This window comes from Rhinopithecus bieti, unplaced genomic scaffold (assembly GCF_001698545.2).
Source record: "Rhinopithecus bieti isolate Rb0 unplaced genomic scaffold, ASM169854v2 scaffold_1618, whole genome shotgun sequence".
NCBI classification, from domain to species: Eukaryota; Metazoa; Chordata; class Mammalia; order Primates; family Cercopithecidae; genus Rhinopithecus; species Rhinopithecus bieti.
In genome coordinates this window covers 2,166,915-2,189,374 of record NW_016803937.1, presented here as the reverse complement: position 1 = coordinate 2,189,374, position 22,460 = coordinate 2,166,915, and the positions used below count along the sequence as shown (strand labels likewise).

Sequence of the window (22,460 nt, the reverse complement as noted above, 5' to 3'; positions counted from 1 at the left end):
TGTAGCTCCTGAAGGCCGCCCACGTGTCTTGGCTTGTGGCCCCATCATTCCAACCTCTATTTCTATTCTCACCTCTCCTCTCATGCAAACTCTCCTGCCCAGTTCTCATAAGGACCCTTGTGATGACATTGGCACCACCTTGACGATCCAGGATACTCTTCCCAACTCAAACTCCTTAACTTAATCACATCTGCAAAGCACCTTCTGCCAAGTGAAGTAATATATTCATAGGTTCTGGGCATTGGTGGGTGTCTTTGGGGTAGAGCTGGGAACACTATAGTGCAAACCACATTAGCTGTGCACTGGCCTCATCAGAACCAGCTTGAGATTCAAAAGATTTGCTACAGTTCATACTCCAGCCAGCAGAGCATCAAAGTTCCTGTTTCCCCATGTCTCTACTTCCTTCCATTCAGCCAAAGTGCCTTCCCTCCACGTCCAAGACCTGGGCCTCCTCCTTCCTGACTCCAACTTGGAGGACAATTCCCTGTGAGACAAGGGGCCCCCCAAAGACACATCTCTTAAAACCTGATAAAACAGAACACCTGGTGCTGGTGCCAGTGTGATGAAAAGGGCAGCCTCACACCCAACCCACGGGAACAGAAAGCAAATTGGCAACAAGTTCCCAGAGCCTTGACAATACTCAGATTTTTGATTCTGTAATTTTTTCTGGCCGACTCTCCTAAAAACATCACAGGGGAGGTGCTAGATAAATAGTCCTTCAGCTGAATTGAGCAGGACCTGGAGGCAGCACATGGGGTGGAAGAAGGGGAGTTAGAGGTGAGCTCTGAGTATGACTCACACGCCCTTAGGGAAAATAGCCTGTAAGAGCCTGCAGGAAAGCTAGCAAGTCCACGGCTGAGGAGGGGCATTCCTTCCTGTCTGGTGTGTGGCCACCCTGTCCTCCCCATTCACCCCCATCAGAGTCTGGGCCCCCCAGCTCCCCTCTTCCTGCCTTGTGTAAGGGTCACTGGTCACTGCTGCTACTTTCCAGCAGCGCAAATCAGAAACACTGCCAGAGGGAGGAGAGGAGAGAGGAACTGGAGTCAGAGAACAGGACAGAGCACAAAGGAAAGAGAACCAGCTCCATGGCAATTTGAAAGAAGAAGACCTACGCTGAAGGCAGGGAGCTCAGGCCTTCCTAGAGCTAGGTGGGCAGTGCCATCCAAGTGGTATGCCTCAAGCCAGGGTGGCACCCATGCGAGCCTCTGTTCTCACTTCTCTCCACTTTTCAACTCTCTCCTTTTTCAAAAGGTTGACCACATGCCCTGAGCCGCTTCAAGACCGGTGGCTCTCGCCTGTAATCCCAGCACTTTGGGAGGCCGAGGCAGGTGGATCACAAGAGGCCAGGAGATTGAGACCAGCCTGGCCAATATGGTGAAACCTCATCTCTACTAAAAACACAAAAAATAGCCAGGTGTGGTGGCACTCACCTGCAATTCCAGCTACTTGGCAGGCTGAGGCACGAGAATCACTTGAACCCAGGAGGCAGACGCTGCAGTGAGCTAAGATTGTGCCATGGCACTCCAGCCTGGGCAACAGAGTGAGACTCCATCTCAAAAGAAAAAAAGAAAAAAAGACTTGTACGTATGGAGTCACCCTGAAGAGTCCAGTGGCCAGGCCTGGCACCACTGACCAGGGCAGCATACAAATTCTCCTCTGCTTACAATGGGGTCACATCCCGATACACCCATCATACATAAAAAATATTGTAAGTCGGTTTAGAATATTTCTAACTGACGACGGGTTCATCCAGATATAACCCTATCATGAGTCCAGGAGCAGGCGGAATGCCTGTTGCCCCCTCACTCCATCGTGGGAGGGGGACTGTCTGTGTCTTGTTTGAGGTCTCATGAGATTGGGCCCCCAGAATCTACACGACTTTAGAGTCATTCAGATTGTCCATAAAGAAAGGAGCCTAGCAAAAAATACCTGCCTGGAGCCCCGTACCCTGGGGGCAGCCCATCATCATTATTGTTAAATGCTAATACTTACGACCAATAACAAATAGTCTGAATCTGTCCTGAACTTAATAGCAGTAAAGCCACTCCCTCCTCCAAAAGGTGAGGAGGTGTGGAACCAACTCCGAGAAGCCAAGCAGGGGTGGCCCCATCAATGTCCTGCAGGGTTCCCTCCTGAGGAGGTGGAGACGCAAGCATTGTCCTCTTGGCCTCCCTCCCACCCAACCTGTCGTCCTAAATGCTTCACAAAAAGTTGAGCAGTTGCTACTAAATCTTTCTCTCTCCCTCTCTCTCTCACTCTCCCTCTAGTTCTCTCTGTGTGTCTCTCTTTTTCTCTCTGTCTCTCTCTCTCTCCATCTCTGTTGAAAACACCCACCTGGAGCTTCCAAGTCTGGCAAACACCACAGAAGGTCTACACTGGGAGCACCCGTGGTGACAGGCTAGCTCATGCTGTGCCAGGCTCCAAGAGCAGAAGGTCTACACTGGGAGCACCCGTGGTGACAGGCTAGCTTGCAGCCTGCCAGACACTGAGGGCTCTACACATTTACCCTGAGAGTTAGGGAGCTGACTGTGCCCAGTTCACAGATGAAGCAACTGAGGCACAAAGGGCCCACAGATGGGATGTCGCAAACGCAGGCTCCATCCAAGATCAGGCTGCAGAGGCTGTACTTGGAGCCAGTGCACTATGCAGAGAGCTGCAGAAAGAGGAGGCGAGAAGACAGTGAAGCAGGAGGTGCAGGGAGCGGGTGAGCAAACAAATCGCGTGGAAATTGTGAGAACGCGTGAACTCGGGAGAAGACAGCCCAGATCATCCCTTCACACTCACTCTGCGTTAGAGCCATCCAGGAGGTTATTAAGGGCCATCCTCCACATGCAGCCCTGCAGGTCCTGCCTGAGCGAACCAGGCGGTGGCTGGGTAACTCCTGGGGGACCCAGCCCTGCAGTCAGGGCTAGGAACTACTGGACTAAATTCTCTCCACATTTGCCCCCTCTCCTGCATTCTAGCTCCTAAGGAGACGGTGCCCTTGCTGTCTCCTTAATGCAGTGCAAGCATGGCTTCTTGTGCCCATTTTTACATTCTACACAGGAAGCCGAGATGCAGAGGAAAGAGAGACAAGGCCAAGGTCACACAGTGGGTCACTGGTGAAGCCAGGAACAGGTGCAGGCCCCTGCCTTGCCCTTTCCTCCGACCTCCAGCTCCAGCCTGACCCACCTGGGTTTTTCCCCTCTGCATGCATAGACAGCAGCCTCCTTTATGGACACAGAAGTCAAGACAGATGAGCAGGCAGGAGGGAAAATGCTCTACGCTGGGGGCTGCTTCTGTCCCCCTGGGTCAGTCCAGCCTGACAAGGGGCCTTGTCATTAAAGCCATGTCAGTCTGCAACAGCCCCAGCGGCCGGCTGCATTTCTTGGACACCTTTCCAGGAAGACTTGCCAGTGGTGCCCGTGCAGGGCCCACCTGGGACACGTTGGCCCCGTCCAGCAATCTGTTTCTAATTCCCTGACGCGAGGCGATTTCTCCTCCTCCCTCGCTGCCGCGGGCTTCACATGCCTCAAGGATTACACGCTGAGTGAACTCTGTCGGCGAAGCCGAGGCAGCGGGGAGTGAGGACAACGCGTTCCATTGTTCCCCACCCGCCTTCCCAACGCCCTGATTGGCAAGAAAATGTCTCCGAGAGACGGATGGAAAGAAAACATTCCCGGGCTGAGGCGTCCCATTGGGCTGATCAGCCACCATCACTGGGAGCCGCTGGGCAGATCTTCTCTGTTACCAAACAAAGCTCCCTTCTCCCTCCTTGGTCCCAGCTCCCAGGGAAATTAACCTCAAAATTGGGGGTGAGCCTTAGGGGACTGTTCACCCTGACTTCCGGGGACGGCTACACTGCAAATACTCCCTCGTCATCATGAATCAATATAATTGCTGCCATGACCGTTTATGGAGCATGTCCTATGTGCCAAGCATGGTGCCAACCTCTCCACACAACAATGGAGAACACCAAGAGGCCCTGGCGATGCACCAGGACCCGTGGCATGTGCCTTCTTCCATCTCATTTAATCCTAAGGACACCACTTTGACGAGGGTACTGTTGTCGGTCCCATTCTTTACAGATGGGAAGACTGAGGCTCGAAGAAGGGAAGAGAGCCCAGAGGTCACTGTGCTTAGCTAGTAACTGAGGCAGAATCTGAACCTGGGTCTGTCAGACTCCAGAGCCCGCCCTCCCAGCCTCCATCTGCAGTGGAGATGCCTCTGGGTGTCGCCCCTCATCGTCATCCCTAGTTTTAGCCAAGAACAGGTCAACAGGAAGTGAACTGCTTGACCTGGGCTAACGGCAGGGCCTTGGCCATCATGGGCAGGGGGCCAGGGCATCCAGCGCGTGATATGACCCTGGCCACCTACCCTGACGGCCGGGCATCCGGGCTGGAGCAGGGTCCACCTGGATGAGTCCTGGGGCTGTCAAAACAAAGGACCACAGCCAGAGGTCAAAACGACAGTTATTCTCTCACAGTTCTGGGGGCCCATTCCAAAATCACGGTGTGGGCAGGGTTGTGCTCCCTCTAGAGGAAGATTTTTCCTGCCTCTCCTGGCTCCTGGTGGCTACCCAAATCCTGGGTTTGCAGCTGCATTGTTCCTACCTCTGCCTCCTCAACACACAGCTTCCCTGTGTGTGTCTGTGTGCCTGAATTCCCTTTTCCTATAAGGACACAATCATTAGACTCAGACCCACCATAATCCGGTAGGACATCATCACATCGGAAAGGCCCCTCTTTCCAGATAAGGTCATCATCTTAGGCTCTGCACAGACATGAGTTTTGGGGGGGACACAATTTGCCCCAGCACACCCAGCAGCCATCTGTCCTTCGCCTCAGCCAGCCTTCGCAGATGGCCCACTCTGTGCCGGGGTGTGTTTCAGATGCTGGTGACACAGCCCGTTGAGAAGAGTTTCAGAAGCCCAAAGGAGGAAGAGAGCACTTGTGTCTGGGGATGGTCGGGGACAGCTGTGTGGTGAAGGTGACAATTGAACTGGGCCATGGAGAGGGATCAGGAATGTGCCGCATGGGTGGGCGAGGGCAGGAGGCAGCCAGGCCCCTCCAGGGTCAACAGCATAGGGGTGCACGCTGGGTTCATGTGTCTTCATTTCAACAGCTGGTTTTTCAAAAAGCCCCTTCTCTTGTCGCTGTCTACACCACCTGGTCAGCTATTTACAAGCTTGGCAGGAAGTTCAAGGATGCTCTGGACCTCCTCTCCCACTGACCACAGGCCCTCAGTGCCTGACCATGCGCCCTGAGGAGTCATCCCCTCCAGGGGCTGGAGGAGGGAAGGAAGCCGGGAAGGAGCCCACGTCAGCTCCAAGTTGTTCCTGGGCTTCTTCACCATTTCCCAAGCCACAGCCTTGGTTCCCTGCCTGCCCCGTCCATGCACTGTGCAGACAAGCACTTCCCAACACCCACCAGCAACTCCCAGGCCGTGAGTTCCACCTGCAGGCTCCCTGGTCCCCCAGTGATGCCATGGAAATCCTTATGAAATCTCAGCTGGTTGCCCTTCATCTATTCTTCTTATGTGAACAAAACCACTCAGATGTGAATGTCTCCAGGCCGCCATGCGACTTGTCAAGTTCACAGAGGCAGAGAGAGTAACGGAAGCTCTAATAAACATCAGCCTCCCTCCAAGCAACTCCTCTCCCTATTCTCTAGGACACAGGCTGTGAATCTCGCCTCCCCAGACTGGGTTTTAGGGGAAGACGGACTCTTGCAAATTGTTTGGAAAGCTGTGAGTGAAAGGGGGACAGAGGGGAGACACTTCCTCAGAAGCCAGGTTCATGTTGTCCCCATGAGTGGAGTTCTTAGTGCTGGGACAATGGTTGGGTGTCTCCTCTGCACTCTCCTAAGCCGTAACATGTATAAACCCATTAATCATCACAGCACTCCTTTAAGAGAGGGATTCTTATTATTCCACTCTACAGAAACGGACAATGATGTCCAGAGAAGTTAAGTAATTTGTCCACAGTTACACAGTCTAGTAAGTCACAGACCCAGGCTTCAAACCCAGAAAGCTGGCCTGACCCCTCACTTCATGTCTGCTTCTTCTCTCTACTTCCACCAACTGCCAACCTAGAGGCTTGATGGTGGCAGGGGATGGCGAGCACTTTGAATTCTGGCATCGAGAAGAAAAACAGGATGTGGGAGGAATCTGGCTTTCTGTCGCTGCTTTTACTTATAGAAGCACAAAAACTTGTGTCAAGAGCATTCACTCCAGACACAGTGACCACGTCCCTCCTAACCCACTGATCACAATGTCAACCATTACTGCTTTAGCTGAATTCCAGCTGGCTCAAGAACACAGGGGACAGGAAGGTGCTCAGACCTTGACCCAAGAGACCTCCCTGTGAAAGTCCTGCCCTAGGTTCTGCTGCAGCCACTCCCAAGGCTCAGCTCCTCCCAGATCCTCTAACAGGCACCCATCTGCTGGAGACCCATAAGAAGAAGACAGCCAGTCCAGGAAGAGGGCACTGTGGTACCACTCTGGGGGCCAGTATACTGAGTTGTTCTAGAGCATTCTGGGATGCATACACCAAGTCATAGGTGAGCAGCTGCTCTGGGTCTCCTGCAGTGGCCAGCGCTGTGCTGAATCTGCATGCTTCAACAGTATGTTGGTGAGCTGGATCGCTGACATCACAGACCAGAGAGTATACTTGGAAATGAATGCCAGGTCACACTGGACGCTTCTCCTTTAACAGAGAGTGAGGAGAAGCCATTGGCATGAGGGTGACCCATGGAGGAGTCGGGGCGGGGGAAGTAGAACTGAAATCGGTGAAGGAAATGGGATTTCAAGTCAGGGAAGGGACAAGGAGGAGGATGTGTCAGTTTGGGGGAAGAACAAAGCCAAAAATAAAGATGTTAAGGCCAGGCACGGTGGCTCATGCCTGTAATCCCAACACTTTGGGAGGCCGAGGCAGGTGGATCATGAGGTCAGGAGTTCAAGACCAGCCTGACCAAGAAGGTGAAACTCTGTCTTTACTAAAAATACAAAAAGTAGCCGGGTGTGGTGGTGGGTACCTGTAATCCCAGCTACTCAGGAGGCTGAAGCAGAGAATTGCTTGAACCCAGGAGGCAGAGGATGCAGTGAGCCATGATCATACCATTGTACTCCAGCCTGGGCAACAGAGCAAGACCCCATCTCAAAAAAAAAAAAAGATGTTAAAAGCTTTAAAGACCAAAGTTAGGCCAGGCACAGTGGCTCACGCCTATAATCCCAGCACTATAGGAGGCTGAGGTGTGTGGATCACCTGAGGTCAGGAGTTTGAGACCAGCCTGGCTAACATGGTAAAACCATGTCTCTACTAAAAACACAAAAATTAGCCAGGTGTGGTAGCACATGCCTGTAGTCTCAGCTACTTGGGAGGCTGAGGCAGGAGAAGCGCTTGAACCCGAGAGACGGAGGTTGCAGTGAGCTGAGATCACGCCACTGTACTCTAGCCTGGGCGACAGAGTGAGGCTCCTTCTTTCATTCTCAGCACTGAAAGCTCTTCTTGTGTAACTGGCCCCAGACTACCTTTCCAGCTTCAAAATAATGTTGTGCGCGGCTCACTACAGGAGCAGAGGCGGTGATACCAACGAGAACTCTCCTTCCCAGCATGCCAAGAGCTTGCCGTTCATTCTCCCCACTCTATGTCCTTGTCAGACCTCACTCATCAATCCCAGGCCTCTAGAAAGTCTCTGACAGTGGATGAGAGTTTGTGCCTGAAACAAAACCAATTTTCTATACCTGCTTCATCCAGGAGATTTTTCCCCTTCTGTATTTGCTCTTTGGTTGTTTATGGTCATAATTTCCCATCCTTTGGGCCACCAAATAGTTCCATGGCCTCTGCAGCAGTCTCCAGGCTGCCCTCCAGGCACTGGGGTAACACTTTCCATGGTCAGGTTGTCTTTTTTCTGAATTATGCAGTTGGAACCTTGGAAGCAAGTTGCCTTTGGTGGTTTTCAACCTTGGGATTTTGGACCAAATGCTGCCTTCTCTGTGACCCATTTCTTTCCATCATAAGGTGTGTGTAAGTCTTGCTGAAAAACTGAATCCAAGACTGCTCTGTATTGAATCCATCCCCCAAAAAGCATGTGTTGCAAACTTAATCCCCAATGCAACAATGTTGGGAGGCGGGGCCTAATGGGAGGGGTTTAGGTCATCAGGGCCCCACCCCGTGGAAGGATTAATGACAATGACAAAGGGGCCTGAGGCTATGAGTTGGCCACATTGTTCTCTCTGGCTCTCTGACACTTCTGCCGTGGGATGACACTGCAAGAAGTTCCTCACCAGATGCAACCCCTCGATCTTGGACTTCCCAGCCTCCAGAACCAGGAGCCAAATAAATTTCTGTTCATTTCTCAGCCTGTGGCATTCTGTTATAGCAGTGTAAAATAAGACAAAGACATCACTGTCTAGAGGCTGGAATGGTGCTTTGGGCCAGGACCAGCAGGACCTTGGGCCAGACGTGGCACTGCCAAGTCTCCCAAAGGAGACCTTCCTGAAGTCTTCTCCATTAGAGTCATTTTGGTGCTATCTCCAAAGCAGCATCATTAAAATGGAAAAATGCTACCCAGGAAAGGGAACCTCTGAGTCTTGTCATACCTGCCTGGTCAAAGCTTCTTTAGTTGTATGTAACATAAAACCCACTTGAGCTAGCTTAAGCTAAGAACAATTTTTTAAAAATAAAATAAGATTAATAAACAAGCAGAATTATTACAAGAAAAGATGGTGGGGCTTCAGCACACCCTGTGCAGCCACATAGGGCATTCCCTCAGAGAGCCCTGGGCTTGGCTTAACACTCAGCCATTGCCATCTGGAAAATCTTAATAACTTGACCTTTGGCTAGCTCAGCCCTGCTGGGAACCTCAGGAGATGGTATAGAACACTTCTCAGTATATCCCACCCAAAAGGTGAGGAATTGGGGGTATTTATCCTCCAACTCCCATCCATGGCTACTGAGGACCCCCTAGCACCCCTGGTCTGCCCACGTGTGGGCTGAGAGGAGCTATCAGGTGGGGACAGGAACTGCCAATTGGGACATTTTTGGTATTTACACAAGGTCACCAGCATGTACTGTGTCTTAGTCCATTCCTGCTGCTGTAACAAAATATCTGAGACTGGGTAATTTATAAAAAGCAGAACTTACCCTGCTTTGGAGGCTGGGATGTCCAAGATCAACGCCCTGGCAGGCTTCGTGTCGGGTGAGGGCCTGGACCCTGCTTCCATGGTGGCGCCTTGTTGCTGTGCCCTTCAGAGGGGAGGAGTACTGTGTCCTTAACTGACAGAGGAGACAGAAGGGCAAAGGATCTAGCTATTTCTCCAGAGCCTTTTATAAGGCACCAATCCCGTTAATAAGGGAGGGGTCCTTGTGGCCTAATCACCTTCTAAAGGCCCCACCTCTGAATACCATCACATGGGGTCTTAGGTTCCAACACAGGAATCTGGGGAGATAGAAACATTCAAACCATCACACGCTGAGCAGGAGAGGGCACAGGCAGGGCAGTGGCAACCTCAGGCAGTCAACTGCAGGAAGTAGGGAATGGATAACTAGGTGGTTCTTATGTAGAACAGTGCCACTGAGAATGCCGCACCCAGCTGCCACCTTCCAGTGCCAGGCAGGGTTTGACGCTGAGACAAACTAAGAGTCTCAGAAACTGAGGGCCGCACCCTCCCACTCCACAGATGTGTGAACACACAGAATATAGCATCTCAATTAGGCCACACCTGGTCTCAAACTTCAGAATGAAATGGAAACTCACCCCCATTTCCAAGCACAAGGCCAGGTGCTTTGTGATCTGGGCCCCTGACCCCTGACCTCCAACTCTGACCCCTGTCCACCTCCCCAGGTCCCCCACGCCCCCTGACCCCTGACCTCCGACTCTGACCCCTGTCCACCTCCCCAGGTGCCCCAAGCCCCCTGACCCCTGACCTCCGACTCTGACCCCTGTCCACCTTCCCCAGGTCCCCCACGCCCTGCACTCCAGCTGCATGAGCTTTTCTCACCCAAGCCCATTCCCACCTTTGGGTCCATCTAGCACCTTTGTCCTCTGCCTGCAGCGCCTCCTTCTCCCTGTCACGTTTGGATCCTTGTCATCTTCAGAGGGCAGCTCAGATGTCGCCTGCTCAAAGGAGCCTTCACAGACCACACTAGCTCCCCTGGCATTAATTTCCAGCGAGGCACCCTGTTTCCACAAAGGCACATGTCATAATCGATCATTCAGTTTTATTTGTTTCCTTTCTAATCCCCTGTCTCTACACTCATTTCAAATCCCATGAGGGCAGGGACTGTGTTTTGCCCACCACTGCATCCCAGAGCCTAGCATGGCTCCCTGGGGCTCAATGTTTGGCAAATGAATGAATGCGTTTCACTTCCTCAAGTTTTCCATGTTTAAAGGGAACCTCTGGAAGGCACCACTAAAACAGAAAACATTTCAGGCGAAACGGCTGTAACACGTGGCAGCTAGCCCCCAAAGACATCCACGAGCTTGGGGGTTTAACGACGCCCCAAGAATGGCCCCACCCGAACCCCTGGAACCTGTGACTATGTTACCTTCTGTGGCAGAGGGGCATTCAGGTAGCAGGTGGAACGCAGGCTGCCAATCAGCTGACCTTAAAATAGGGAGATTCCCCTGGGTTATCCAGGTGGGTCAAATGTAACCACAGGGTCCTTAAATATGGAAGAAGGAGGCAGAACAGAGAATCAGGGAATGATGATGCGATGACAGAGGCTGAGGTCAGAAAGACACAATGTTGCTTCAAGATGAAGGAGGGGCCATGAGCCCAGGAATGCAGGCGGCCTCTAGAAGCTGGAAAAGGCAAGAAAGGGATCCTCCTCTGGAGCTCTCGGAGGAACTGGCCCTGCCCACACCTTGATTCTAGCCCAGGGAGATGCATGTTGGACTTCTAGCTTCCAAAACTTGTGTTGTTTTCAGCCTCTAAATTTGCAGGACTTTGTTACTGCAGTCATGGGAAGCATGCACTGTTAACAGGCTTTCTCTAAGCAGATACTAGCTCACTTGATTCTCGCAGCAGCCCTGTGCAGGGGTACCAGTGCTATTCTTATTTTATGGATAAGGAAACAGAGGCACGGAGAGGTTAAGTTGCTGCCCAGGTTCCACCGCTAATAAGGCCAGAACTGGGACCATAGGCCAGGCGGTGGGCTCTGGAGTCCGTGCTGGTGCCAACCGTACCACGACAGCCGCCAGGGGCTCTGCAGGGATTGAACGAGGTCACGGGGAGCACTTAGCACAGCATGTGCCACGTGGCAAACCGGGTGGCCTGTAGGATCGACTTCATCCTGCTTAAAGGGCCACCAACATTCCTCTTCCGGAGTGATTCCGCACGGCCTTCCATTGCTGTCCTTGGCTTGGGGGACATTGGTAAGCAGATGACTTACTGGGCAGTTACGCTGTTGCAGAAACGATGTGGGCTTGGGGCCGGTGACAGAAGGCCTGGGTCAGAACATTCACGTTCCCCATGACTGCAGGACCTTTCCAAGCCCTGTGAGTGGGTGCCCCGCAGATCACCTGGAACGCACGCCTGTCTCTTGTCACTCGGAAGTGCCTGCGGCTGCACCATCTTGTTCCTCCTGTGGCCCTGATCCACTGCCCTGTGAACTTCCAAAGTCAACGTGGTTCCTGCTCGCCCCTGTCCAGCAGAGAAGGGGGAGTCGCCTCCTGAAAGTGGGGGAGCTTTGGTCTTCCTCGCCCTGCCCCGCGTTCCAGTCATACACAACATGTGGATGTTGAGATGGATTTTCTCCTCAAATGCTCCCTCCAGGAGGGCAGGCTGAGCGCTGTGAAAAGCAGCTGTGTACTCATCTAAGGAGAGGGCCGGCAGCCATGGAAAACAGCCCTGCCCGGCTCCCTGCGCAACACAGACAGCCCCTCAGCCTCACTTCCTGCTGCCTCTCTCCCCAGGACCCTGGCGCCGGTTGTGTTCGGCTCTGAAAAACAAGAAAGGATTTGGGTGAGAAGCAGGAGGCAGTTGAGCTCTGCAAAGGGGCCCTGTTTTTTTTTTTTTTTTTTAATTAAAATTAAAATAAATTATCAGTGACTTCAGGGAAAAAAAGCATTTCTCTCCAATCCAGGCGCTGTTAACCTTCTGGGGACCTCAGAGCCCTCTGGAAGTCTTACAAAGCCAATAAGCCCTTCTCAGAATGTTTCCAAACGTATAAAATTTGTGGAATTACAAAAGAAACAATTACATTGAAATACAGTTATCAAATATTTTAAATTGTGCTCTAGTCAGATGTGTGCTTTTTTAGAAACATGGATCTCACAGAGAGTCTAATAACATCCTTACCTCAAAGTAGCACTGAGCTCAAATTCTAGTCTGGAAAAGCAGCCATGGCTATTTGTGATGAGAAAACATCTGTGATTTTGTTGGTGACAAAGTGACAGGTTCTGTTAACGTGATTGGCTTGTTGCCTATGGCCATCATGGAAGGAAAAGCTAAATTTCAGTTGGGCCTTAGAGAAGATTAAGATGTGATCGTTTTCCCCCCAGTTTCACCAGTCCCCTGAATTATCCCATGGATATGTTGGTTAGGACTCCAGGGATAATCAGAACACTCCTGACTGCCGTTTGAGTCTTGCTCAGTGAGTTAACAAGAGAAATCCTTCAGCTATAAACCTGCAATAATATTCAGGCGAGCACACGAAGTCTGAGATTCTAAATTTTTTGTTTTAAAAAAAGGCACCCTCAGAGAAGGGGAAAAGTTTGAAATAAATTTGGTTGTTATTTCTAAGTACAGTAGTTAGAGGGTTTTTTTTTTTCCCCTTTTTTGTTTGTCTTCTATATGTCATTTTTATTATTAAGCTGGTAGGATAAAAGGAAGCCTTCCATAGATAGTGATGACTATAAGCAGAAAGCTTTCATTTTAACATTCTACTAGAGTACTGTTTGGATGATCTACAATAGATATATATTACATTTTAAATTAAAAGCTAATACAGTCTGGATACCGTGGCTCATGCCTGTAATCCCAACACTTTGGGAGGTTGAGGCGGGCAGAAAGCTTTGCCCAGGAGTTCAAGACCAGCCTGGCCAACATGGTGAAACCCCATCTCTACTAAAAATACAAAAACTAGCCATGGTGGCATGTGCCTGTAGTCCCAGCTACTTGGGAGGCTGAGATGGGAGAAACGCTTGAGCCCAGGAGGCAGAGGCTGCAGTGAGCTGAGATTGCGCCACTGCACTCTAGCCTGGGTGACAGAGCCAGACTCTGTCTCAAAAAAAAAAAAAAAAGCTAATACATAACCATTGAGTTGTATACTTTGAGTGAATTGTATGGTCCACAAATTGTATCTCAATAAAGCAATTGAAAATGTTTAATTAACAAGATTTGGCCACTCAACTTGGACATGTGATTACCTTGAACAGCTTGTTAATTAATTAAAAGCTAATCATTCAAACAAACTATAAAAAGAAAAATTATGAGTCATTTGGGAAATGCAAACATTGTTTGCATATGGGATGATATTGAGTAACTATTGTTATATATTCTAGGTGTAATAATAATATTATGGTTCTGTTAACAGAAAAGGTCCTAAGTGTACAAAGTTTCTGTGCTATTACTTACAAATGCATGTAAGTCTAAAATTAGCTAAACATAAAATGTTGCATTAAAAAAAGAGAGCGCTCCTTATCTTTTAGAGATACATATTGAAATAGCTAGACGTGAAAATATAGATCATGAATTTGTTTCAGAATAGTGCTGCTTGGGGTTGTTGGGGTAGAAGTATAGAAATAAGATCAGTGAGGGGATCTTTGTTAACATTCAGTGGTGGCTACACAGCACTTTGTTCTACTTTTGTATACACTTGAAATTTTCCATAATCAAACTTCTTCTTTCAAAGATTAGAGACAGTATCTTGCTATATTGCCCAGGCTGGCCTCCAACTCCAGGCCTCAAGCGATCCTTCCACCTCAGCCTCCCAAAGTGCTGGGATTACATGTGTGAGCCACCGCATCCCGCCCAAACACTTTTAAATGCTCACCGTTTTGAAAAGTTAATTGGAGAAGCAGTAATAAGGAAAATTGTAGAAGGTAATCAGGTTTCTAGAAAAATTAAGTTCTGTGTTTTGAAAACTCAAGAAAGAATCACTGTATTTGCCACTGTTCTCCTTTTGTTTTATAAGTTGAGGGAGTTTTAGCAAATAAACTGATTGTCATTACTCCCCACCTAACACAAACCAACACCAAAGCAGAAGAAAGGCTGCCCAGTGTTCAACTGTAAGGCAGCTCGGCTTTCAGAATGTCCCCCAGGGGGTGCAAAGGAGTCCTGGAATCCAGACGCAGCCTGGGGCCCCAGGCCTGCCTCAGCCATGGGCAATCCCTTCCCCACTCCAAGCCTCAGTTTCCCCACTGTTGGACTGAGGAGTTTTGCACTGCACAAGTCTCTGGGCTTCTTTCCAGCTGGTGTGCTCTGTGATCATCAGAGATGTGTTTACTTGGGCCCTAGCTGAGGAGGGCCCAGGGCCTGCAGGCCGCCCTCCATCATGCAGGCTCTGACACGTCCCAGGGAAGTTACAAGCCCCCGCTGCTTCCAAAACCACGGCGCTCCACGCCCCACTGCAGGCCCAGCATGTGAGGCAAGGCCGGTTGGAGGTTTCCATATGAATGCCTCTCAGGTTGCCCAGGGCTGGCCTGAGGGTGTTTACAGGGACCCAACGGGAGGGGAGAGGATGTGAGCAGCATGGAGCCCCTCTCAGGCCTGGTCGGTGGGCGTCCCCCATCCTTTGGTCCTCAATCTACCCCGCCTGCCCGTACCCCCAGAGCCCTGGCTCATCTGCTCCTGGGTCTGTGCCAGCTGTTCCCGGGAAGTGACCTGGGAGGCTGCAGACTCATGGGACCTGGCAGTGGCCAAGAACAACAAGGGCTTCATGGTGTCCGCTGGCAGACGATGAGGCACAGGCAAGGCGTGGACCCTGTGGGGTGCCCTTGACCCTCTTACGTGGGCCAAATTCACACCCAAGCCCTGCAGGCTCTGAGACAGCGTGGCTCGCCTTCTCACTACATCCAGGAATCTGGGCTCATTCTGCCTTTTTCGGCTCTGGACATCCTGGCCCCAAATCACCACCACATCCTGACCTGGAAACCTCCCCCAGAAGCATCCTCCTTAGGAACAGACATTCTCCAGCGTGGTTGCACAGAAACATGACCTACGGGATATCTGCCGGCACTACACTACCAAGGGCCTACAGTCCAGTGAGTCTGGGAAACGCCGAGTAAAACAAAATGGCCCGTGTCTTCCCGCAGGCCTTCTCAGAGCATTTACTGTGCCAGCCTGCGTTGTGAATTGCAACCACTGAGAGGGGCACATGGGATGTAGCATTGCCTCTGCTGACCTGACCCCTGGACTTGATATTAATCGGCATCTCATGGACTGATGGTCTATGTACTTCAGGAAATACAACTTCAGGCAGTAATCCTTCCCGCTGGTGTCACCACAGTCCGCGGCTGTGGGGAGGTTTTCAGGGCTGTTCTGTTCCTTCATTTGGAGTTCGCTGCGGTTTTCTTAGTCAGCCCCATTCACTCTGGTGCTGCATTTTGGCAATGGACCTTTTCAGCCTAAATGCAGGACTTAGATTGTCTGTACTCATCTGCTCGGATTCCTGTTCCAGTGACTCTAACAGTCATGGCTGGGGCCACATCCATTCCTAAGAGTGAGTGTTTTCTGGCCTCCAAACGTTCAACCACTTGAGAAAATTTTACAGAGTCCCTCGTGTATGCAAGACCCTGGGCAGGGACTTGTCAGGCCAATAGGGAATGCACAGGGGACGTCCCACCCACCGAAGCAGAGCGGGTCCCTCTCACTCTGCTTACGCCTTGTGACTATCCCAGTCTATGGGACCTCAGCAGTGACTCTGGAAATAACCAGGAGATGTTTCACTAAAGCGAGGAGTTTGATCCCACAAGTCTATGATCAGGACCAACAAATGGAAAGGCGGGGGTGAGGAGTTGCTCACATTCTCAGTTTCAATCACAGGCAGGGGTGAGGAGCTACTGGCACTAGCTCCAATCACAGGCAGGGGTGAGGCGCTGCTCACATTCTCAGTTTCAATCACAGGCAGGGGTAAGGAGCTACTGGCATTAGCTCCAATCATAGGCAGGGGTGAGGCCTCACATTCTCAGTTTCAATCATCAGGCCATGGGTAGGGAGAATACTGGCATTAGCTTTCCAATCACAGGCCAGGGGGTGAGGTGCCTGCTCACAGTTCTCAGTTTTTTCAATCATGGGCAGAGGTGAGGAGCTGCTCACGTTCTCAGCTCCAGTCACGTGCCCTCCCAGTGTTGAGATACAGCAGTGACAATCTGACCCCAAAGCCATTCCATCTGTCTGCGGTAGGACAGTGACTCCCAGGAGGGTGGCCTCCTTGGGTCCCCTGAGAACTTCACTCTACCCTCACACTTCCTCACTGTGCCGATGACTCATTGCCAGGTAACACATGACATGACAGCCAATGGCTGTGGCAGCGGCGGTTTTAGGAGAGCTCCTGAATCCATGAGTCATCAGCTTGGGCAGGCCCTGGAGGGTGAAGCTTCCTTCTTCAGGACCTCCAGGGATGTGCAGTAAAAGGTTGAGCAGAAGGCCTGACCTTTGCCCTTGGCTGCTGGGGTGTCACCTCTAGGCCCTTGGAGAGTCCTCCCTGGTGTATCTTTGTTTACCTGGGGCCTTGGCCACCCTGGACAGTCTATGCTAATGATGAGACCCATGGCGGGAGCTTTGGACCATGTGGTATGAGCTCGACCTGCACAGGGGCTGGAGGTTAAGGTTAGTCACATGGTGTCAGCCGTGCCCACATGGCCAAGCCCCAACAAACACTCTGGACACCAAGTCTGGGGGAGCATCCCTGGTTGGCAATGATCTGTGTGTGCCATCACACGCTGTTGTCACACGGAGTTAATACTGGCCACAACTCCATGGAGAGGGACAGTTGGAAGCCCTGTGCAGGGAACCCTCCTGGACCCTGCCCCATGTATCCCTCTCCTTGACTGATTTATTTTTATTTTATTTTTTGAGACAGGGTCTCACTCTATCTCCCAGGCTGGAATACAGTGGTGCAATCACAGCTTACTGCAGCCTTGACCTCCCAGGCTCAAGCAATCCCCCCGACCTCAGCCTCCCAAGTAGCATGCCACCACGCCCGGCTAATTGTTTTACTTGTTTTTGTAAAGACAGGCTCTCACTATGTTGCCCAGGCTGGTCTCAAGCAATCCTCCTGCCTCAGCCTCCCAAAGTGCTGAGACTGCAGGCATAGCCACCACACCAAGCACTCTTGGCCAATTTAAATCTCATCCTGTAATAAATTGCAACTATGAGTATGGCCATGTTTGGCTTTGATTTCTGTGAGTCCTTCTAGCAAATTATCAAACCTAAGGGTGGACTTGGGGACCCAAAACCTTTGTAGTTGGTATCAGAAGTGAGTGTGGTCTGGGAGACTTCAGCTGGTGGATGCACAGGCCTGGAGGGTCCATGGTGGCTTTGTTCATGTGTCTGGGGTCTGGACAGGTTAGCTGGAAGGCTGGGCTCATCTAGGATTTCAGCCAGAACACTTATGTGTGGCCCCTTTGGAAGACACTATCAGACTAACTGGACTTCTTACGCAGAGGCTGACTTCACCCTGAATAGGTGTTCAAAGGTGAGCCTTCCCAGAGGCAGAAGTGGAAAGGGCCTGTCTCTTGAGGCCTGGCTTAGAATCTGGACAGTGTCACTCTGCCACATTCACATTCTGTTGGCCCAGCAGTCACAGAGCCCATCCAGACCCGAGGGGAGAAGTGGGAAGAACTTGTTACCCTCCTTTCCCTGCCACACTCACTCCTCTTGCCCTGGGGTTTGCCGAGTCCTCTCATTTCCCACCTGGGCTTTCACTGACATGGACTTGGGACAGCCCCCCCATCCATGGTGTTATGCCAGGCCCCAAGCCTCAGATGATGGAAACAGACATGTTCACCTGGACCCAGTGAACCTGACCTTATTTGGAAAAACAGTCTTTGCAGATGTAATTCTGTTAAGGATTTTGAGATGAGGTCATGCTTTATTTTCCAGGGAGACCTGAAACTCAATTGCCAGTGTCCTTTTAGGAGACAGGAGAGCAGAGACAGATAGCTGCAGAGGAGGGATGGCAGGAAGACAGAGCTAAGAGTAAAGTGATGCATCTCCAAGCCAAGGAAGTCCTAGGATGGCCAGCAACACCAGAGGCTATAGAGACAACAGATTCTCCTTCTGAGCTCACAAGAAGGCACCAACCCTGATGACACCTGGATTGTAGGTTTCTGGCCTCCAGAACTTGGAGAGAAGAGTGCCTGTTTAAAGTCACCCTGTTTGCGGTCATTTGTTATCATTTCTTAACGGCAGCCCTAGGGTAAGCCCTCTGCAGCACACTTGGCTCTACTCGCTGAAGCCATCTACCAGGAGCCTGGGATCCCTTCCTGGGTCTTTGAATCACCTTCCATGCCTAATAAGGGCTCTGCCCGGGTTCTCTTGCCCTTATCCGATGGTTTTACACTGTGGGGATACACTATGAAGAGCCAACATGTTGAAAACTCAACTCTCCATTGGGATTTGAGTCCTAAGTCCTTATCTCTTGCTAAGAAATGAACCCTAAGTCCATGAGAGGGTGGGAGGAGACAGAGATCTTGGAGACCAGTGTTGCTGCATGAGCAGACCAAGGCCTATGGCAAATGCTCTCTAGAAGAAGCAAGGGTAAAACTGGACAAAATTGTTACAAAAAAAACATGTCAGGGTTCTGGAAATTAACCTAAGGCATGAGAAGAGTCTATGCTTGAAAAACAGCTTCAGGCTGGGCACAGTGGCTCACATCTGTAATCCCAGCACTTTGGGAGGCTGAGACGGGTGGATCACCTGAGGTCAGGAGTTTGAGACCAGCCTGGCCAACATGGCGAAACCCTGTCCATACTAAAAATACAAAAATTAAGCCAGGCGCGGTGGCTCAAGCCTGTAATCCCAGCACTTTGGGAGGCCGAGACGGGCGGATCACGAGGTCAGGAGATCGAGACCATCCTGGCTAACACGGTGAAACCCCGTCTCTACTAAAAAAATACAAAAAACTAGCCGGGCGAGGTGGCGGGCGCCTATAGTCCAGCTACTTGGGAGGCTGAGGCAGGAGAACGGCGTGAACGCAGGAGGCGGAGCTTGCAGTGAGCTGAGATCCGGCCACTGCACTCCAGCCTGGGCGACAGAGCAAGACTCCCTCTCAAAAAAAAAAAAAAAAAAAAAAAAAAATTAGCCAGATGTGGTTGTGGGCACCTGTAATCCCAGCCACTTGGGAGGCTGAGAAAGGAGAATCACTTGAACCCAGGAGGCAGAGGTTGCAGTGAGCTGAGATCACACCAATGCACATCATCATCCTGGGCAATAAGAGAGAAACTCCATCTCAAAAAAAAAAGCAAAAGAAAAACAGCTTCAGCTTTGGGTAAGAACACTGGGAGTTGCTGCTTTCTTACCTGGAGCCTCTCCCATCTCCCCACCCTTCCTGATTAGCAGAAAATACAGCTTTGCCAGCATGGAGTTGGCTTTGAAAACCAGTGCCTGGGCCGCCAGCTGGAGCAGAATGTGAGGTCAGGGGATAAAAATCCAAGGCTTGGTCAGCTAACAGGGGTGATGTGAAAACAGGTGGAGAACACTCACAGCTTTGGTGGCCAGAGGCTGAGGTCTCAGCTGGGCTGAGCAGCAAAGCAGTCAGAGGTCCGCGAGAGAGGCACAGAAGATCGATATGAGATTGCCCCTGGTCCCTGGTTGTCTAGAAAACTGCTTCTGCCCAGGGGAAACCAAGGAGCTCACTAGGAAGTGAAAGCAAAGGAAGATCTGAAAATTGGGGGACTTTAAACACACTCCCCAACTGTATGAGTCCATTCTCACTCTGCTATAAAGAACTGCCCAAGTCTGGCTAATTTAGAAAGGAAAGAGGTCTAATTGATTCATAATTCAGCATGGCTGGGGAGGCCTCAGGAAACTTACAATCATGGTGGAAGGCGAAGGGGAAGGAAGACATCTTCTTCACAAAACGGCAGGAAGGAGAAGGAACCCCATGATTCAGCTACTCCCACCTGATCTCTCCCTTGACATGTGGGGATTATGGGGATTACAATTCAAGATGAGATTTTGGGCAGGGACACAGCCAAACCATATCACCAACCTACGGACAGATCTACTGCAGATAATGTAAGCCTTCAGGCTCAAGGTGTTTGAGCACAACATCCAACCAAGTCATTGGCTGAACACTAAGCTATGCAGAAACAAAGGGAAACACCAGGAAGCCAGGCTAAAAAATAAAAAATAAGAATCAAGCAAGACGGAGCAGAGACATAAGTGGCTGCATATTACAGGGAGAGATGAACTTTGCACTTTGAGTCCAGGAACGTTACTTAAGAAAAAAAAGAAGAAGAAATATCAAAACAACTCTCAGAAATATGATTCATGAGCCAGGCACAGTGAGTCACACCTATAATTCCAGCACTTCAGGAGGCCCAGGTGGATAGATCACTTGAGGTCAGGAGCTCGAGACCAGCCTGGCCAACATGGTGAAACCCTCTCTCTACTAAAAATGCAAAACAAAAAATAGCCAGGCATGATGGTCACACCTGCAGTCCCAGCTACTCAAAGGCTGAGACAAGAGAATTGCTTGAACCTGGGAGGCAGAGGCTACAGTGAGCTGAGATCATGCCAACGCACTCCAGCCTGGGCAATAGAGCAAAACTCCATCTAAAGGGGGGGATAAAAAAGAAATATGATTCAGGACCCAGATTTGCTATAATATATTACTTTAAACACCCAGCACTATGGAAAGGCCCCTGTGGCAAGAAACTGAGGCCTTTTGCCCACAGCCATGTGAGGGAGCCACCTTGGAAGTAGATCTGCCAGTCCCAGTCAAGCCTTCAGATGAGACTGCAGCCCAACTGCCATCTTGTATTACAGCCTCAGGAGAGACCACAGCCACCCAGCTGAGCTGCTCCCAAGTTCCCGACCCTCAGAAACTGTGTAAGATAGTAAATGTTTATTGTTGTCTTAAGCAGCTAAATTTAAGAAAAAAAAATTGTTTTACAGCAGCAAATACTTTATGTGTGGCTTCTTCAATGGTGGGGGAGGGAGCAGGAAGGGCTCTGTTTTCCCTTTGGTGCAGGAGCTATGGAATCTCTGTAGAAAATTTAAATTAGTTCCACAAACATGAGTTAGGCTCCTGGGCCCACAGAAGCAGTTTGTAAGTGAATATAATATTCTAAACATTAAAAAAAAAAAAAGTCACCCATTCTCAATGCATTTGCTCCTACGAGATTTTTTCCCTTTCTGTATACAACAATAATATCAGGATCTCTGAAATTCTCTTCCTGTGGATAGGAACAGTGGGCTCCGGGTATAAAGTGAGCTCAGCATTTATTCTTGTTGTTCATCAGTGAAATGAGCACAGCCCAGCCCTGAGAGGATTCCATGCTTGGGTGGCAACAAGAAAATCAAAGAAAACTGCACATATTCCAGGAGGGGCTGCCATTGAAAACGTGGTGCTAATTGGCTCCCTCGAGGGATCTTCCCAGGGGTGAACAGGGAAGAAGGGCGAGAGAATGTGGGCTCCACAAGGTAAACATTGAGAACATTCATCACAGTGAGGAGTCGAGAGTGATCCAAGCAGGGCGGTGGATGAATTAAGCTCAAGGCTGGGCAAGGAGGGGAAGCTGCCGGCAGGACTGGCGTGAGCACCACGGGAGGCCACCAGCACGGCGCCGTGCTCCCGAGGAGAACGTCGAGGCCAGAGCTCCACGGCCCACACTCCATCCCCCATCTGACCATGAAACCCAAGGGGCATTTGTTCCAGACATCAGAGGGCAGTCTTACCACAGGGACGGGGGATGAGCACCACCCTGCATCTGATTTGTGGCAGTCGTGAGGGTCACCATTGTCACTATCACCGTCATCAGCCACGCCCCCACTGCAATCCTACAAGGCAGGTACTATTATTCTCCCCTTTTTACTAATGAGGAAACTGAGGGTCAGAGATGGTGATTCACTTGCCTAAGGTCACACAGCTTATGTGTCTATTCAAAACAGTCTCCAAGCCCAGATCTGTTTGACTCCAAACCCCATGTCTTAGCACTATCATATACCTTGCATAACATTAGTGAGTAATAGGCCAGTAATAATTCCTTTTGTAATATTTCAATAGTACCACAGCCCAAAATTCTGAGGCATAGTTCTTAGTTGTTGGGTGTCATGTTACAGTCCATTTAAAAGTCTTTAGGAAAATCACTTGGACTCGGGAAGGGGAACATCACACATCGGGGCCTATCATGGGGAGGGGGGAGGGGGGAGGGATTGCACTGGGAGTTATACCTGATATAAATGACGAATTGATGGGTGCTGACGAGTTGATGGGTGCAGCACACCAACATGGCACAAATATACATATGTAACAAACCTGCATGTTATGCACATGTACCCTAGAACTTAAAGTATAATAAAAAAAT

The 22,460-nt window shown here is 50.4% G+C and overlaps 1 long non-coding RNA gene across 1 annotated transcript in view; it reads right to left on the bottom strand.

Annotated features, from left to right (window-relative positions):
* The window catches only part of LOC108520843 (uncharacterized), a 90,002-nt gene that overhangs the window by 39,886 nt on the left and 27,656 nt on the right, over positions 1-22,460 (bottom strand). Inside the window, exons 2-4 of the long non-coding RNA XR_001883037.1 lie at positions 10,529-11,923; positions 9,998-10,160; positions 9,125-9,256 (exon numbers count right to left, since the gene is read on the bottom strand). This is a non-coding gene — a long non-coding RNA (uncharacterized LOC108520843). The remainder of the gene's footprint in view (positions 1-9,124; positions 9,257-9,997; positions 10,161-10,528; positions 11,924-22,460) is intronic.